This window comes from Erythrolamprus reginae, chromosome 2 (assembly GCF_031021105.1).
Source record: "Erythrolamprus reginae isolate rEryReg1 chromosome 2, rEryReg1.hap1, whole genome shotgun sequence".
Classification (NCBI taxonomy): domain Eukaryota; kingdom Metazoa; phylum Chordata; class Lepidosauria; order Squamata; family Dipsadidae; genus Erythrolamprus; species Erythrolamprus reginae.
The window spans coordinates 272,691,936-272,702,838 of record NC_091951.1 but is presented as its reverse complement, the minus strand read 5'-3'; the positions used below and the strand labels follow the sequence as shown (position 1 = coordinate 272,702,838).

Here is a 10,903-nt window from a genome sequence, read left to right as displayed (position 1 = left end):
ATACTCAAGAGATATGAAAGCGGCCTTCGCACATCCTCAAGAGAAATTCGTTACCTCAGACCTATTTAGACTTGCAACCCAGCAACCGAATAAGAGAACCGCTTCTTCAACACCCGAAGAGAGAGACGCCTGTTCGGCGATATTTGCCTTCCTTCCCTCCCGTGGACAAAAAACGCCGCCCGAGGGGAAAACAAAAGCCCTCAGGCCGCTCCTCCGTTTCCGTGGCGCCGCTCTAAAGCGAAGCGCCCGCCGGCGGAGCTGCGGGCCTGGTCGCCACACCGGAGTCACGGGGGGGAGGCGAGCTCGGGAGGCGGGCTGAAGGAGGCGCGGGAGGCGGGGGCAGACGGAGGCCGCTATCGCGGATGGCTGCCGGCCTGAGCCGAGGAGGAGCGAGAAGAGGCGGAGGAAGATGGTGGAGCGGGAGGCCGGGCTAGCAGCTGAAGGGAAAGCGGCTTCCCAGGTTTCCTGCCTGACGCTGCGTTGCTGCCGCCGCTCCCGCCATCCGCATCCCAGCCCAGACCCGCTGCGGCTGCTGGTGCTGTGCGTCGCGCGTGGCTTTGGCGCAAAGGCGCGGAGAGAGGAAGGTAGGGAAAAGGCGGCGGCGGCTGCCCTCTGCGTGGAGAAGGGGAGGGGGTGTTCATGGGGCGGGATGCCCGGGAAAAAAAAAATCACCCCGCAAGGTTTGCTCCAGCCGGCGGCCGAGCGCGAGGGGCGGAAAGCTCGGCCGAATCCTCCGCGAGGCCCTGGCGGGGCGGAGGAGGATGACACGCGCGCCACATTTGCGTGTGTGCCACCTAACCTGTGGCAACGCTTTTCCGCGGAATCCTCCCTTTCCGCGCCCGCCCGCTTTGCCCCTCGTGGCTCGCTCTTTTCCTCCTCCTTCCCAACTTGATGCGACAAGGGGGGAAAAAAGGGGGCGATATAAAAGAACGGCGGAGGGGTGGATTCAACAGTCCCGGGCGAGTCCCCGCTTGGAAGTTGTGAGGGAGGCGGGTGGCGGGGAAGGAGACGGTGGTGAGAAAAGGAAGGAAAAGGGGGGGGGGGAGGCGCGTCGGGGATGGCGAGGCTAGGGGCGAAAAGAAAAAAAAAATCCGCCCGTCCGCGGTGAAAAAAACCGAGGCGGTTGAATGGCGCGCGACGTTTATTCAGAAAGGTGGTCGAAGACGAAGCTCGCTCGGTGGGCGGAAGGTGCCCGCGGTTGCTACGTGTGTGAGGGAGAGAGGTGGGGAGTGGCAAATCGCAACAGGGTACTTACTCACTTACACATGGCAAATGGGGAGGGGGTGGATTTTTTTCCCCCTGAGGGGGGCGCTGCTGCTTCTCCTCCTATATCCTCCTGCTTCTTGGAGGACCACCGTCCTCCTCCTCCCCTTGCCATCTGCTTGGGTTCTTGGTCGTATTTTGCATATTTATTATCCCTATCGACATGCTGACTTGCAGAGAGAGTACCTGCTTGACATTTGCCCCTTCAGGGGACAGAAAAGTGCCTTGGCCTATCCTCTTTTCTTTAAAAAACCCGGCATTTTGAGCACAGCCCGGTACTGCTTTTTTCATTCAGTGTTATGCTGATAACTATTGTTATTTTTAAAAAAACAACAATTTCTTGTGGAGGTGGCTGTGACTGAGTGTTCCACCATTTATTTTACTGCTTGAGGTGATGAATTAAGTATCTGGGAAATGACTAAGATCTTCATTTTTCATTTTGTAGCAAGGCTTATTGAAGAAGATGAATTTAAGCATCTTCTCAGTAAGAATTTCTTTCTCCAGGGAAAGTTAAGATTTTTTTTAAAGTGCCATAGCGTATTGCAAAGAATTGACAAAAAAGCCTATCTTAACCTTTTCTTCTACTGATCTTGCAAATAGGTATAAAGAGAACTACAAAGGAGTCAATCAGTTAAGTAGCATAAATCTCTAACCTTGAAGGATGCTCCTCATTATTGAGATAATGCATCCAAGTATATGTGCTTATCCATCAGTAGACTTTTGGACATATCTTTGTTTATACATTTCATAATAGCAGTAGCATTAGCAATAGCATTTAGACATATACATAAACTCTTGTAATGGCAACTATATGCAGTCTTTCACGGAACCTTATATTCTGTTATGAAAATGAGGCATTTTTTCCCTCAATGTTTGTGCCTTTTGCTGCTCACCTTGTAAAGGTATATATGTCACGCTGTCGTATTTATCTGATATTGAGAAATTGAAAAAAGGTACTGAACATATTTCAGTGGTTTGATTTTTTTTTCCATATCAATCCAGGTTTGTACAGTTTCCTTTGCTTGCTTCTTCATTTCATAGAAAATGGAGCTGAAACACTACATATGCTTTTCTGAGACTAAAGTCCATTGGACATAGCACCACTTATTTTTGAATGAAAATGTATAGACAGTCTTAATTACATCTACTTGCTGTATGTTCTGGTAAACGCAGGACTTATTTTTGATTAAGTGTGGATAAGGATAAAGGTACAATTAGATCCTATGGATTGTTTTCTTTTATTTTCTTTCCATGACTGACCTTATTTGAGATTTGTAGTCTTATTTAATGCTTGATTGTATTTTTAAGATATCTTTTAGGTTTGTGATTAGTGTATTAGAACTCCTTACCACAAGTGTTTTAAAAGCGTTATCAGCCAATGGTGTTCTGAAAATGAATGCAGCACAATAATATTTACTATTTTGTTTTGTTTATGTATATTTGCATATGCTTCTCTCACTCAATCTGTCCCTAGTATATCAGGATTTAGATATTTTATGAACTAATAGATCAGCATTCTTCAGTTGATGCGCTGCAGGTATGTTGGAGCAAATCCTATAATTCTACAGCTGCTATGACCAATCCAGAGGTCACAGAATTAAAGAAGGCAAGAGAAAGCAGTTAGCAAGCTTATTAGCTTATTTTGTATTGCTAGTTGAGTGAGTAGCAGAAATCCAGCAAATTAAAATCTTTGTGAAAATGTCATATTTGAGAGTGCTTCACCTATTGTGTTTCTGTTTATACCATTAAATATTTTGTAATTTTGCTGAGAAAACCCCCCAGACAATTCAAAAACAAATTATTTCTTAAATTTATGGAAAAATAAAAAATAGAAGCAATAACAAGACCATTGCTTTGCAAATGAGAAATCATTAACCTAGTTTTAAAATACATAATTAAACTCTGTCTACACAAAATAATATTGATCAGTCTTTCCATTAAGTCAATAGAGAGCCAACTGATAAATAGAAAGCAAATATCTACCCTATTTCCCCTAAAATATGACATCTCTGGATAATAAGCCCAATCGGGCTTTTGAGAGCATGACAATAAGGCCAAGCGCTTATTTCAGGGTTCAAAAAAATATAAGACGGTCTTATTTTCGGGAAAACATGGGTATTAGTAATCCAAGATAGAACATTTGGAGTTGTGTTCTTTTCAATATTAAAGAGTGTTATTTTTTACTATCTTCCCTATGGACAGTGTCCTTCATTATTCATGTAATTTATTCCAAATTTGGGGTATATAATTCAAAAGTATGTTGACATTTTAATAAATTGTGCTGATTGTAATAATATAATACTGAACTTAATATTTCAAAGCCTGAAAATATTTTATTCATTTATTTAACAGTTTTCATAGCTAGCCCATCCAAAATAGACGATCCCGAGTAGTTTATAATACATTAAAATGCTAAAAGCATTTTATAAATCAATAATGTAATAAATCAAATTGTAAGAACATAAAACAACTAGTATGCAAGTCTGTTAGTAAAAAATTAAATAATAAATCAATCTTTCCCAAGGTGAATTAAACTTAAATAAGTGTGATGGCTTGGTGAAATAAAATTATTCTTAAAGATCTAGATACTTTAACATGATTGAGGACCATCACAGAAAATCTGTCATAGTGTCCATATTATTCTCACTTCAGCTGGGGATAGAACTCTTGAAGGGTCAAGTTATTTTCACTAATGATCAGATGTAGTTTTGACAAGGCAGTATATTTGGTTTAAGTTGGTGCAACACCGAGATAGCTACCAGCAGTTCAGAATTGGTTTGGGAGCTGATTAATAGTTACTGTAGTGACTTCCGAAGTGTTACTCTACAATGGCTGGATTAACCAGCTAACAATCTCACTGTTGCATTCTGAACTATAGGTAGTTCTCGATTTACATTTGTTGAATGACCATTTGAAGTTACAACAGCCCTGAAAAAAGTGACTTACTTGAACCTGCAACCATCGCAGTATCCCTAAAGGTCAAGTGATCAGAATTTAGACACTTGGCAACTAGCATATATTTACAATGATTGCAGCATCTCAGGATTGGTTAATCATCATTTGTGGGCTTCCTACAGATTTTCTGACAAGTAAAGTCAGTGGGAAGAACAGGATTTGCTTAACAACTGCATACACTGTGGTGGTTTGTTACCCAACTTTGGAAAAAAATATATATTGTAAAATTAAGCACAATTCACTTAACAGCTGCATTACTTTCTGATGGACGTTCCAATCCTATGTCATAAATCCAAAGCTACTTGTAGTTACAGTTTCCAGATTGTCTTGAAAGGCTGCCCCATGTGGAGCGCATTACAATAATCGTCATTAAAATATCCTGAGATATACCAAAATTGAGCAGTTGCCTCAGCCAAAACTCCTAAACAGTCCTTCACTTATGCATAAACAGTAAAATATTCTGAGAAGATCCCCAAATCATGTACCAATTCTTAAAGGGACCATGCCTCCCTTCAGCAATTTGATCCTTATTGATGTACAGTAGTTCAGTCTTGGAGAGGTGGAATATGAGTTTATTCTGCTCCATACAGAGTCTGATAGGTTTGAAGTCAACAGAAGCATAAATCCGTATAATATGAGAAAGTGTCCCTTTGCACATTAACATAATAAAGTTAATAACAAGATATTTTAACCATAATTTGAGGTATCCAGTAAATATTTATTTATTAGATTTGTATGCCGCCCCTCTCCGTAGACTCGGGGCGGCTCACAACAGAATAAAACAGTTCATAACAAATCTAATAATTTACAATTTAAAATATTTTAAAAACGCCATTATTAAGCAGACATACGTACAAACATACCATACATAAATTGTATAGGCCCGGGGGAGATATCTCAGTTCCCCCATGCCTGACAGCAAAGGTGGGTTTTGATATGAATATGAAATATGAAAAAAGAACCCCTTATTAAATTAGTTTCTTCCTAAGATAGTAAGACACACATTTTATAGTCAAGCTTTCAGTTATGAATTGCTCAGTGAATAGCTTAAATTCCTTGTCTGAGTTGTATGATACACTATCATGTTGCTGAATTAGGATGTCAATGGAATTGAGATAATGAATGAAATCATATTACGGCAATCTGTAGCCTAGGTTGGGCTTTTCTGGTCCAATGATGGAATCAGTAACCAACATGTGAACTTAGGTGGTTCATAGTTAAGCAATCCTATTTATCTCTTCAACATTGTCTCTATTGTTTTTGAGTTTTTAATAGCCCCTCTCCAAACACACATACACACACATTCTTTTCAGAGTTGGGAAAGAGATAAACTACAATGGCTCTGATCTGTTAGTCTATCAGTCTATGTCTCTTTTTTATTTTATTAACAAGAAAAAAACATGGTTACTGAAAAAAATAGTTGCTGTACCAGCTGGGGAGAAAGGGAAACTGGAAAATCAAAGCTTGAACCATTATGGTGTGACTTCCATGATACCCAACACCATGGTACTTTTTTTACACTCAAGTCTTGTATTGCACTAACATTAGCATTTTCTCAAAGTGCTACCAGTTATTTGCTGCATTTAAATTGTTATAGATATAAATTGATAAAACAGTAACATTACTACTATGGTGGCTATAAAATAGCTGTATATAGGTTGCAATTTTTGAGTTAAGAGGGAACATAAGATCTGAAATTCAAATGGCTGCTAAATAAGAATAGTGGAACCACATAGTATATCTGTCCTGCAATTCATAGAGGCATAGTACTAGTCTAGCTTGAAGCTACATTTTTATTTAGCCCTAATGGATTTGGCTTAATTTAAGAGTAATGGTTTTTGACCGTTGTTTTGCCTTCTGTCAAATGCAAAGCTAGCATTTTAGAGAAGTAGTGAAAGAAACATATTTGTAGATTGAACAGTTGAATATAAACTGAAAAGATAGCCAGGAGGAGGCAACTCTAAAAAACATACTGCTTCCTTGTGAAACAGACACATTTTCCTCATATTGCCTATCATATTGCCCATTTTTCCCCCTATCAGTAATAATGCTGCATTGCAGGTTTTAGTGTCTATTGATTCTGATCTCTCCAGATTGTGGGTGTACAGACCCACAATCATAAACATGAATAATAGGCAAACATCATTTGAAAAATATGTATTGAGTTATTTACTTAAAATCCTTACATATATGATGAAGTATTCTAGAGAACTCATCCAGGCAGAAGGAAAGATGGAAGGAAGGAAGGAAGGAAGGAAGAGGAAGGAGAGTAGGGAGAAAGGGAGGAAGAAAGGAAGGAAGGAAAGAAAGAAAAAGAAAGAAAAAGAAAATGTATTAACACAGTTGAGCCCAAAATTTTTATGGTTAAGCAGGAATGTTGGTGAGCTTCACCACATTTTACAAGTTGGCCATGCCACGTGATCACCAAGATCACTGTGGCCACCAAGTCATGGCTACAGAACTGGTAGACGAAATTTTTAGATTTCACCACTGAACACATTAGTATCTAGTTTTGTTAATCAGACAATAAGAGAAATAAGCAGTTATTTAAGAAGCAAAGTGGACTTAATTAGTTCAGGATTCTACCTATGGGATTACTGAGAGAAATATGACATGTAGGTGACTAGTGGCTTCTTACATTCCTTTAATGAAGCTCTTCTGCTTTGTGAACACCGATCATAATAAGTTCCTCTGTGGAAAAATATATTGTCAACTTTGAATAATTGGTTTTAAATTAGTTTGATGTTTAAAAAAAACCTTTCTGAAATGGACCTAGGCAGAAATGTAATTTTTTTGGTTGGAAATTTCTAAATCAGTAATTTTAAACCCTACTACGAATAATTTGCCCGTTTATTATACGTAGATGTCTTTGACCTGTGTTGCTTTTTCTTGGAGCCAAGTCACGTTTGTTTTAGTTATTCTTTATTTACTTATTGGATTCATACCCACCAGAATCAATCAATTATTGACAGCTTACAATGAATATAGCAAAATGACAATTTAAACATCTCCGTTTAATGCCAACATAAATGACTATAAGTAAAAAGAAAACAGTAAAAATAATGCAATAAATTAAGTCAACAAATCATGAAAATTCAGTTTTTAATAGCTTCCTAAAGACCAGTCGGAAAGAAGGGAGTCTAATTTTTCATTGGGAGGTCATTCCAAAGCAAAGATGTCTTGCCCACTACTGTATAGGGAAGCCTTGCTGTCTGCCTTTGGTGATTCTTCCTTTCTGGAAGTGTGGAACCAATAGCTTTTATTCTAGAGGTGGCATTCAGTGGTTTGGACTGATTCGAGTGAATCGGTAATGGAAATATTGAGTAGTTTGGAGAACTAGCAAATATCACCACTGGCTGGCCCCACCCACCTGGATTGGGTGGAGCACAAGTTTGAAAAACCGTCATAAGTCATTTTTCTCAGTGCCGTTGTAACCTCAGATGGTCACCAAAAGAATAGTTGTAAGTCGGGAACTGCCCATATTTAATAATTGAGCCAGGGAATGGAATTAGGCAGTTCTGTAGCTACCCAGGTGCCAAGTCATAGATGTCTTTAGCATTTTAAATATTGCTTTGAAGTTTATCAGTAACTAATACAGGGTTTCATAAAAGAAAGTACATTTTGTAGTTCAGTCCTGATAAAGTGGAAAGTGTGAGAAAAAAGAAAATCAAAATAATCCTGCCTTGATTTTGTTTGATAAAGAAACTCTCTGAGAAGCTTTCAAGATTCTCTTATGCTACTCTATAGTGATAAAGAAGATCCCTAGAATCTTTTGCCCCAAATGGTTCATATGTACTCTACATGTTGAACTCTAAAACTAGTAGAACAATCAATGCTGCAAGTTGACTCTGCCCCTGGTCTAAACAGAGGAGGTGTGCATCTGCCAGGTAATGTTGAAGAGCAATTAAAATTCACTTAAAATTGAACTACCAATGGAGATACTAAACTACTCATGTCAATTTTGTCCACCTCCATGACACCTAAACATACAGTAGATAGATTACATCATTCATATTTCCAGTCATATAAAGGGATAATTGAGTCTACAGAGAGGGGCGGCATACAAATCTAATAATAAATCTAATAAATAAATCTAATAAATAAATAATTGCACACACATTATGTTCAAAGTGGATGAAAGGCATAAGCACACAAATTGGGGTGGGGGGGACCAGTCTATTACAGATACACAAACAGAAGCATACATTTTATTTTCTGCTATTTCAATTTCTTGAACTGCATATATGAAAAGACTTACAAGCCCTCAGAGTTGAATTGAATTGAATTTATTAGATTTGTATGCCACCCTTCTCCGAAGACTCGGGGCAGCTCACAACAAGACAGTAATACAATACAGTACAAATCTAACGTTAAAATTTAAACTAAATTAAAATACATGTATAAAAACCCATTAACTGCACAGTCATACAAACTCAGTTCAGCTCAGTTGATTATATATACAGTATTCCCAAGATTTAGGAATTGATAAAATAGATTAGATAGCCTTTATTGTCATTTTTTACTGTGAGCACACTAGCCCATATTAAAAATGAAATTCTATTGCCTGCTCTCCACAGAAAGTATATACCAACCCATATACATACATAATACACATGCTACACTGTTTTTCCGAAAATAAGACCTATCCCCCCAAAAAACCCTAGCCTGATTTTTAAGCATGTGCCTAATATATGCCTTATCTAAAAAATAGTGAAGGGAGTGGGCATATTTTATTACACCACCACCCTCCTGCTGGTAAAGAGTAGAGCAGCACAGGAGGCAGTGAGCACACGCAGGCTGATGGTGTCGGGCAGCAGCCGCAATCTATGCAGCGCAGGCGAATTGATTACTTGTCCAAGCAGTAGGCGGAGGTAGATGCTGGGGAGAGGCATACAATCTGGGCACACCGCGTGGGCCGCTGGAAACCCAAGAGTTGGTTGGCCGAAGCAGCAATTAGCTGCAGGAGGCTTGTCTTTGCATGACGGTACTGCCAGCAGACCGAGGCGTAGGTGCAGAGGGGAAGCCAGGTGGTCTGGATATGCCACATGGGCCACAGGAAATCTGAGAGTTGGTGGGCTAGAGTGAGCGCCCGGCTGCAGGAGGCTTGTCTTCACATCTTTCATCTTGCTTGCAGCCTGTGCGGATCTGTCTGGATCGCCTGCCTTTCGCCCTGTGTCTCTGCCTCCATCTGCTACCAGTATCGTCATGCAAAGATGAGCCTATTGTGGCTGCCTGCTCATTCCATCCCACTGACTCAGCTTTCCCATGTCCTAGGCTACATGTCCAGATCACCTGCTCTGCCCCTCCCCCCCGTGCCTCTGCCTCCATGTGCTGCTTGTTGGCTCCACAGCCCCAGAATGCACCAACCAAGGGACTGGAGAGGAGTAGCTGATGCCGTATTTCATTAGTCCCCATGCACTTGCTTCCTCTTATGCGTGCATCAGGGGACGGGGCGTCCAGCCATGCTGATCACCCTGAAATTATGTTTTCCCAAAAATAAGCCCTGGCATTTATTTTGGAGCCTGAAAAAAAATAAGACCAGGTTTTATTTTGGGGGAGAAAAACAAGGAAAAAAATCTACCTCTGCCTCCCAGCAATTTGCCGCCATGCAGCAAACAGCAAATAGGCTTGTCAGCCTCAGCACAGCCTGATTTAGCACGAACAGCTGATTGGCAGTTGGATATGCAGCCCTGCGGTTCCAGGCTTGTTACAGTTGCCACCCATTGCTGCTGCCGCCTATCGCTTCCTCCATGTGCCCCATTTTCAGTCTCTGCCCGTCCTGTTTCTGGCCTATTCCAGGTGGTGGGGTTAGGTGGCGGTGGGGATCCCCGCCGCTTGGAACAGGCCAAAAATGGGGCATATGGAGGCTAAAAATGGGGCGCACGGAGGCCAAAAACGGGTGCACAGAGGCTGAGAATGGGGCACACGGAGGAAGCGATAAGTGGCAGGAGTTATGGGCAGTGACGGTGGTGATGGTGATCCCTGCAGTCTGGAAAATCTGATAAGTGGTATTCAGGGAAGCAGATCCAACACCAATCAGCTGCTCGTACTAAATTAGGCTATGCTGAAGCTGACTAGGCTGTTTGCTGCAAGGAGGCAAATTTTGGGGAGGCAGAAGCTGAAGGATAGGGGCCGCCAGGTGAGCGGGGCTTCAGTATCATTTGCTGTATAAGATGCACAGACATGCTGACCCACTTTTTTTTTGTGGGGGGGGGAGAGTGCATCGTATGTACATCAAAAAATATGGTACATACATACGTGTACATACACCTATAAATATGAATCACTGTCCATTTTGAATACATGCTATATGGATTTTATTTGAATCTGGATTTTCTGCTTCAGATAATAATAATAATAATATAATAATAATAATAATTATTATTATTATTATTATTATTGAGAATGTGCAATCTTATCACATACTCAGCTGCTGCAAAAAGATCGCACAGACTGACTACAAGCATAGACATGATGCTGTGGCACAGATGAGCCACTGGAACTTGTGCCGAAACTACCATTTACCAGTGGCAAAGAACTGGTGGGATCATAAGCCCGAAAAAGTGGTCGAAAATGAGCAAGCAAAACTACTGTGGGACTTCCGACTTCAGACTAACCGAATTCTGAAGCATAACACAACAGACATCCTGATTGTAGAGAAAAAGAAAGTATGGATCATCGACAT

At 40.7% G+C, this 10,903-nt stretch overlaps 1 protein-coding gene across 2 annotated transcripts in view; it reads left to right on the top strand.

Moving 5' to 3' along the window:
- The first annotated feature begins 391 nt into the window (after positions 1 to 391).
- Positions 392 to 10,903, top strand: part of APBA1 (amyloid beta precursor protein binding family A member 1) — a 106,213-nt gene continuing 95,701 nt past the window's right edge. For both annotated transcript variants that reach the window (XM_070742642.1, XM_070742641.1), the window contains exon 1: positions 392 to 584. The gene's annotated coding sequence lies outside the window, so the exon portion shown is untranslated. The remainder of the gene's footprint in view (positions 585 to 10,903) is intronic.